Source organism: Alosa sapidissima, chromosome 10 (assembly GCF_018492685.1).
Source record: "Alosa sapidissima isolate fAloSap1 chromosome 10, fAloSap1.pri, whole genome shotgun sequence".
Taxonomy (NCBI): Eukaryota; Metazoa; Chordata; class Actinopteri; order Clupeiformes; family Clupeidae; genus Alosa; species Alosa sapidissima.
In genome coordinates, this window is record NC_055966.1 from 27,075,258 (window position 1) to 27,084,183 (window position 8,926).

Here is an 8,926-nt window from a genome sequence, read left to right on the forward strand (position 1 = left end):
AATTAAATTAGCCGCAGAGGACACGCACGGGTCCTCCAGGTGCCCCGTCTCACCCCCGCCACACACACACACACACACACACACACACACCCTCCTCCCCAGCTCGTGGGCGACTGACGGAGTGTCACTCTTTCCCAAAATCTGTGACATTTCCATTCATGCTGACGCCCCAAGCCCCGAGAGAGGCTTTTTTTCTACTCAGTTAAAGATTGGCATCTGTCTCTCCTCTCTCTCTCTTTCTCCTGTCTTACTCCTACCATTTCTCTCTTTCTCTGTCTTTCTTCTTTCTGTCCTTCCGTCTCTCTCCTCCTGTTCTCCCTCCTGACCCCCAGAGATGAGGCACGGTCACTAAGTGTCCTCCAGCGCCGCTAGTTGCCAGGTAACATGGTGTCAAGGGTGATATAGTCACTAGGAGGACAGAGGATCAGGGGCGTCGCTGGGGGTGGGGTGGGGGGGGGGGGGTCGGGTTGAGTTAGGACGATTCTAAGGATTCTAAGGATTTTAAGATTCTAAGCACTGACAGGGCGCCCCCAAAGAGCCTTCCCAATAAGTAAGGGATAATGTATAGAACGCCGGTCATTACTGGGAAAATAAGTCCCGACAGGGCGAACCGGACCCCGACGCGCAGCAGAGGGGTCTTGTTCCGCCCTGAAGGGACTTATTTTCCCAGTAATGACCGGCGTTCTATACATTATCCCGCATATTACACGGCTACTTGCCAAAACGAAATAATAAACTCCCCACAATATGACTTTAGCCTACATAGCCTAGCCTATTTGTTACCGTTCATCGTGGCATTTGCTGAGAAACAAATAGTTCGCATCAACACATGCTGAATTTGAATCAAACATTCTTTAGAACACAGCTGATCAACCGTCTGCTTTCACTTTTGAATGAAGTTCCAGTACTTGCGTAGTGATATGAAAGACCTATCAGAAGCACAAAACCTGTTGCCATTGACAGCGGTAATTATATGTTTGCAGCGGTAATTACATGAATATATTTTACCGTAGAACTTTGGGAAATCCCATTCAAGTCAATGGAGCGTTCTACTTGTCTTGTAAAGCGCCGTGTAATAATACTATATATTATCGGGGGGCCCAGAATTCTTGTCTGTCATAGGGCCCAGATTATATAGCAGTGCCCCTGCATAGGATGCTTGTGTTTGGTGAAATGGGTGCGTGAAAGAACCTTTAACAAGCTCAGTCCTACCAGGAGCAACAGGGTAAGAGTTTGAGGAAAGAGTGTGTTTGTGTGTGCGTGTGCGACCTCCATATTTTTGGAAGCACGCAAATCTGATGCAACATCTCAAAGTAGACCAGAAAGATTTGTGTGTATTTGTGTGTGTGTTTCTGTGCGCGCTCGTGTGTATGTATGTATGTGTGTGTGTGTGTGTGTGTGTGTGTGTGTGTGTTGGGTGCACTCTCTCTAATTAGCAGTGATTTCCTTCCCTCCTTGAACACTCCCATCCACGTCTGTGTTCTCCCTTGAGTGTTCATCTAAGTAGATGATCATTCCCTCATCTTCTTATTTTCTCACAGGCAGTGGTCCTCCAATGTCCTGCTGGATATCCCACAGTTCCATGGGCGGGGGGGATAGAACACACCTCAGATGACTCTTCTCTATAAGCGCTTCCAGATATAACCTCCAGAGTATATGCGGAGGTTTGTCAAACAGAGGTCCTACCCTTCGGATGATTCAGATATGATGCTAACCTGCGGACCTTATGCGGACCTATGTGTGAACGACATACACGCACATTACAGAATCTCTGTGTGGTTGTCGAGTGAGGGGTGGGGGCTTGTAGAGTTCACAAGAGGCGAGATATGACGCAGAATATATGCGGCCGCTGTCACAGCTGCTGTTTGTTTACAAAGTGTATGCATTATGTAGGCTAAAAAAGAAAAATCTATTGTGCGTAGGCTAATACTTGAAGTAGTCACGTAAGTGCGCACTTGAAATTGACCTAAAGTATGTGTATGTGTGCTTCGAATTAACACATTTATCTGATTTTAAAACGTTATGTAGCAGAATTACTTGGCTTTGGAACCCCAAATCTGGTTTGCGTTGGAGAGAGAGAGCATGCACGAACTTTATGGTACCAGCCAATTCAGTAGGCTAACTCAAGACTACAAGGCCATCATATACAACGTTTTTAAGCAACAAACAAAATACTAACATAACAGTGAAGTGGTTCGTTTTTTCATGGTTTATTTTTTCCAAAAGCATCCTCTCCCCATGTGTCTATTGCATTTACGTAAGGAGCTTGGAACAAAGTTGGGTTTTCTTCGTTTTCATTTTCTCTAGGCATATTTATGCTCAACAAATATCAGCGAGCTCAGCAGTGAGGTCATGAGAAGGCTATCAATGAACAGAAAACCGTGTTGGCTAACAATTTATTAAATACTCCTGTTATTGTCGTCAATGACGTCGCTGTAGGCTACTGCCTTTTCAGCGCCTTCTCCTTATGATGATTCAGTCTTTTGAATTCGTGTCTCTTGCCGTTCCCTTCATGTGTTCTATCAAAATGTTGTATGCCCTAATGGACAGTAGCTCTGTGATGTCTGCATTTTTCCAGGTCGGAGATTTTCTGGACAGCACTATGCCACTCCATCATAACACTGGCATTTAAGTCAGATCTAACCACATGGACAAACGAAAGAAACGTCACCGACATGCCCTCTCACTAGGTGTGAATTTTAACCGCATGTTCTACGCTTCGTTCAGACACAGCACATTTACATAATGTCCGGAGGAAATACTAGGGGGGGGAGTAGTAGAACAACCGGCTAAATTCGGACTTCCATATGACCGGTTATGTCGTTCAGATATACGGCCCCACCGTTTAACATCAGCAGAACCTCCGGTCTTACACGTATGTCTGAAAGCGCTTTATGTCACCGTGATGTGATCTTTGGCGCTTCAGTGTACAAACAGAGAAGTTCTGAAAACAACAGTGAAAGCTAAACACTGATGCAATATCTGCCAACAGAGATCGCTATGCCAGCCTCTAAAAGGCACACATTTGACGTGTGTGTGTGTTGATGTGTTAAAAATAAAGAAAAATAAACACATGTTTGCTGTGTGTGTTTGTGTGCTTAAAAAGGAATATGCAGTAAGAAAGCAAGACTATATTCTACAAATACAACACACAGCACTGGAATTTTGAAGTCTTTGCAGGTGAGGCTCTGGGAATCACAAATTGGGTTCTACTTCAACTTGGCACACAGACACACACACACACACACACACACACACACACACCATCAGGTCAGTGCAGCCAAAAGTTTTTATGAACAGTGCCAAGCAACATGCATGTGTGTGCGTGTGGGTGGGTGGGTGGTTGTTATCTGGGTCAGTCAGTGGAGGAGTGAAACAGGTCACAGACTCTCCTTCTGATCACTTCTCATCAAGATTCTGAATGAAAGGAAGGTCATCCAGAGTCTAATACACACACGCACACACACACACACACACACACACACACACACACACACACACACACACACACACACACACACTCAGGTGCCTGTTGACCTAGTGTCTGGCCTGTACAGGGACAGGAGGATGGGTGTAGAGGAGATGAGGCTGAAGGGAAAGGGGAGAGGGGGATAACAGAGGAGAGCAGAGGATGAGTGTAGAGAGAGGAAGATGAAAGAAGAGAGGAGAGGATGATGGCCAGAATGATCCCCAGCAGGGCTCAACCTCCCTGACATTAATCACCAGTCTGCCGGCTAGAGAGAGTCTTAATTAGCATAGCCCTCAATGGAGAGAGAGAGAGAGAGAGAGAGAGAAGCAGGGTGTTATAGAGAGAGTCTTAATTAGCATAGCCCTCAATGGAGAGAGAGAGAGAAAGAAAGAAAAAGAAAGAGAAGCAGGGTGTGATAGAGAGAGGGAGAGAGTCACAGAGGGAGGGTAAAAACAAGAAAAAAAGAAAGAGTCACCGGGAAGGAGATAATTGTGTGTGGGGAGAGTGTAAAAGAAATGATAATTGAGGAGAGAGAGAGAGAGAGAGAGAGAGAGGAAATAGGGGCCTCAGCAATCGGTATAATTTTGAAGTAAGTCTTTGACAATGCAGAACGTCATGTTCATCAGGCAGAGAGAGGTGGTACTACTGCATTTCATTAGAGCTGATTAGCGGCCTGCTTTATCAGTCTGCGGACACTCTGGGTGGCTAGCTAGCTATCCTGCAGTAACACACGCACACATTTGGCTACACAAGCATGGCAGTGTGAGAGAATAGAACTAACAGATCATGTGTGTGACCTGTTTGTTGAACCTGTGTGTTGTGTGCAGCCCACTTTTCCTCTCTCCGCCTTCTGTCACACACACACACACACACACACACACACACACACACACACACACACACACACACACACACACACACACACCCAGGTCTTTTACAGATACCGAAAACCCTGTGTGTGAGAGAGAAGGGGGAGGGGTGTGTGTGTGTGCATTTGTGTGTTTCTTACCTAATTTCCTCATGATCTCACTGCTATATTGTGTGAATTGTGTGTGTGTGTGTGTGTGTGTCTGTGTGTGTGTGCGTGTGTCTGTCTGTATTCCCCGCTGACACATTAAACCAGGGCTGCACACTCCCGGCTGATGAACCTCCCCTCACACCAAAACCATTTGCATCTTTTAAAATAGCTCAATTATTTCACACTCATTTTCAGAATTGCATCCTGTAGTTATTGCATGAGTTTCTATGATAATCACTCAATGCCTCTCACCTGGTCTTAGAGAGAGAGAGAGGGAGGGAGAGAGAGAGAAAACTTTCTTTATTTCAAAACAGAAATTGTCTCTGATGTCATTGCTATGTTAAAATATGGTTTAAAATTATTTGAAACAGTTCATTTAATTTGAGGTAGGTGTGGGTGGGTGGGTGGATGTGTGTATGTGTGTGTGTGTGGGGGGGGGGGGGGGGCACTGATCAGCCTGGGCAGACATGAACCCATATTGGTCTCAGAGTCAGGTGAAACTACATGGGGATAATAAATATGTGAAACTGTACAATAAGTTTAACAGCCAGTTGAGTCAGCCCGCATACCATCAACACGAGGTCTGAGAGGGGTTCTATTCTGTGCAGTGACCACATGTAAGGAAATTAATTGATTGTGGAGCAGAATCGTTATGCTATGCTTCTCGAGTCATTTGGCAATACTGTAGTTGTTGCCTCACTCTCTCTGTGTCTGACCCACACCCTCCAAACACTGTGTGTGAGTTTATCAGAGTATGTGGCCTGATGTGTGTGTGTGTGAGTGATTGTGTGTGTAATTTGTGTGTGTGTGTGTGTTTAAATGTTCTCACTGCAGACACATTGCTTTATTTATGACGCTCCCTGTGTAGCATAACTTATAAATGAGAGTGGCAGCAGAGGCTAAAGTGAGCTATGACTATTTCATTAAAAAGCAGCCCGGGAGAGGACAGAAGAGAAGAGAAGTGTGGGTTTTGAAGGGGGGTCTTTGTTCTGGAGTTTGATGGTTGGAAATTGGGGAGTGGGGGCAGGGGCAGTGAAATTATTATTTCATTTCAGGTCTTGCTGCTCAAACCAGTGTTGAGTGGGTGTGTGTCTCTCTGTGTGTGTGTGTGTGTGTGTGTGTGTGTGCGTGTGTGTGTCTGGAGTGGAGAGAATGACATAGATTGAGAAGAATGGCTGCATGATTTCTTTTACCTTCTAAAAGAAAAAGACCCAAAAAGACCCATTCAGAACAACTTTAGTCCATTTCAGACTCCCCTCTTTCATACTTGCTCTATCTCTCTCTCACTCTCCCAGGGATGTGTGCGTGTGTGCGTGTGTGTGTGTGTGTGTGTGCGTGTGTGCACATGTCTCTGTGTGAGTGTGTGTCTACTGTACTTGACCAAGCATGTGTGCGTGTGTGTGTGTGTCTCTGTATCTGTGTGAGTGTGTGTCTGTGTGAGCGAGCATATGTGTGTGTGTGTGTGTGTGTGTGTGTGTGTGTGTGTGTGTGAGAACACCCAATAAAACAAGCCATAATTAACCTGAAACTCTTCACTCTAATGGAACCTGATGTGAAAAAATGTCATCTTTTTCTCCGCCTCCCTTGGAGCCCCTCGCTCTCTAATTCCCTTTGACAGGATGCACACACGGCCAGCTCTACACAGAGCTGACGTCTCCAACAACTCTCGCATACGCATCCCCTTAGAGGCCCTAGCAGACACTTCTTACAGCATCGCTGAGCTAACACGGCTAACCTTGAAAAAATCAGCGCACACATTACTATGCGCGCGCATACATTAACAGATAGACTGACACCTATAACCTGGCATATTTATACCCTCAGAGGCGTGGGGAGAGCTGCAATGATGGTAGAAACGAAAGTGCAAGAGTATGGCAATCAGAAACATGGCAGGAGCTCGACTGGAGGCTTTGGTTTGGTGGCTTGAGTGTGAAACCGCCCATCATGTGGCTATGTGGCTATGTCACAGTTCTTCATCACATTCTAAGTCACGATCTATGCATGTTCTCTGTTGGGAGGCTTAAAGATGTAGAGAGGTCAAGCTGAAGAGACCACTGTGATCTTTTCTCACTCTCTCTGACCATGTGATCATCTTTTGTCCTGCAAGCCTGTTTGATGGTATTGAGGGTGATAAACTTTTTTCCAATGCTTTATTTTAGACATTTGCAGACATACAGAGTGACACAAATATGAGAGCAAATGACAAAGTGTGTCAAAGTGAGATGTATCCTATATTCTTAGTAGGCACATGTACACAGACAAAATGGAGCAGTCTAAGTGGTGATGCTGATATTCTGTGCTGCAGGCCTGCAATCCTATTCTGTAGTGGTGGTGGTGACGATGAGGGCTTGGGAAATTAATTTTTTGATTTCCGTGTGGCCTAATCCAATTTGCTTTGGATTGTTTAGGATATGGAGAGGCCCAGTCTCTCAAATTTGAGCTCCTACGGCTTGTTTTGAGATTCTTTTTGTCAAAGAATTTCAGACAGTTTATACGAATCTGACCCAGAAGGAAAGGGGATAAAATTGTGTTCCATTCCATTAGAGACAGACAATCCCAATTTGGGAGTGGAAATATTTGGATGGTATGTGTGACAGAACAAGAACAGCCAGACTGACTTCAAAACAGCCCCCCCAAAAAAATATGCGCGGCAGAGCAAAGGAGAGAGGACAAGAGGAGAGAAGGCGACAGAGAGGGTCCCCCTAAGCTTATGTCTAATTGTCCTCAGCATGGGGTAAACAGCTATTACCACTTGACAAGCCTGGATTGCGCCGTTCTGGGGAAGAAAGCAGAGGGGGCCTGTCATTCCTCCGTGACTTAAGCCCATTACCATGTTATATGTTTCTCACTTCCCAGACAACCCCCCCCCCCCTCTTATGTATCACTCCTCCCTCCTCTCTCTCTCTTCTGCTCCCTCTCTCACTCCCTCCCTCCCTCCTCTCTCTCTCTTCTGCTCCCTCTCTCACTCCCTCCCTCCCTCCTCTCTCTTCTGCTCCCTCTCTCCCTCCCTCTCTCGTAGTTTTGTTTATATACATCCCTGTCCCATTTTTTCTCTCCCACAAATCCACTCCCTGAGAGTTTTTTTTTTTTTTTGCTTGAAATGATTTTTTTTTTCTGCGGTTGAATAATTTAGGGAGGGATGGAGGCCGGTGCAGCTGCTTATTTTTAGTTGTGTTTTTGTGGTTGTGTTGTTGAAACAGAATGTCTAATGATTGCCCAGGGGTCTCTGCATTAATCCCATTTATGCACAAGACCTTTAGATCTGTTGCCGCTCCCATGGCAGTGTGTGTGTGTGTGTGTGTGTGTGTGTGTGTGTGTGTGTGTGTTTGTGTGTGTGTGTTTGCATGCATGTGTGTGCACGAATGTGTTCTCCCATGCCACCCTCAACCTAGCTAGAGAGAACATACTACATGCATCTACTGGAGTGTGAGTGTGTGTGTGTGTCTGACCTTGTGGCAGCTTCAGTCACAGAGAGAGTGTAGTGTGTGTGCGTGTGTGTGTGTGAGTGTTTGTGTGTGAGTGTGAGTGTGTGTGTGTGTGTGTGTGTGTGTGTGTGTGTGTGTGTGTGTGTGTGTGTGAGTGTGTGTGTGTGTGTGTGTGTGTGTGTGTGTGTGTGTGTGAGTGTTTGTGTGTGTGTGTGTGAGTGTGTGTGTGTGTGTGTGTGTGTGTGTGTGTGTGAGTGTGTGTGTGTCTGACCTGGTGGCAGCTGCAAGCCTAGTCCACACGTACCAAACCGATCTTTTTTTCCTCCGTCTTCCCTGGAACCGTATCAAGAATATTTGCGTCCAAACGGATCCATCTCAACACGACTCAACACGTTACTTCATACCCCAGGCCTATAGGTGACACTGTGTCTTTACAGAAATTCACCAAAACTTGCAAAACTTGCGCTTTAAAAACAGACAGAATAGGCTACGGCGAAATGGCTAGTGCAAGGAAACCAGAATTGTTTGTGTGGACTGATGGTGAACTGTCAACTGTAGCCAACTGTAAAACTAATAAACTTTATTTTACGGTTTGTGAAGGGTGCAGTCCCGTCCTTTATTTGGCTAACGCAGGTAGGCCTACTCACCTTTACTTTCTTTGGTTGTAGGATAGTCCGTGATTCACATTAGTTTTGGCTATCACCGCAATTAGGCTACTAAACGCAAGGCTTACCCAAGTTCTAGGCTATTCTGTCGCCACATTTATAATATTGCTATAAAACCTTCATTAGTAACAGTCAATACTTTTGCCTGCATCAAATCGTGCATTCGCATTCAGTGTGCTACCATCGGCTTAACGTGAGTTCTAAGCGTCTTTGTATGCTTATATCTGATTTCACTCGACTGTGAATGCATGTATATATGTTGTAAGACATGTAAAATAAATGAATGACACTGGCACTACGCACAAATTAATGTAGCCTAAACTTACACCGCACTTTCCTAATAACTTAA

At 45.3% G+C, this 8,926-nt stretch overlaps 1 long non-coding RNA gene across 1 annotated transcript in view; it reads left to right on the top strand.

Moving 5' to 3' along the window:
- LOC121720952 overlaps nucleotides 1-6,715 on the top strand; it is a 14,041-nt gene extending 7,326 nt beyond the window's left edge. The window contains exons 3-4 of the long non-coding RNA XR_006034697.1: nucleotides 3,631-3,635; nucleotides 6,706-6,715. This is a non-coding gene — a long non-coding RNA (uncharacterized LOC121720952). The remainder of the gene's footprint in view (nucleotides 1-3,630; nucleotides 3,636-6,705) is intronic.
- Nucleotides 6,716-8,926: the final 2,211 nt, after the last annotated feature.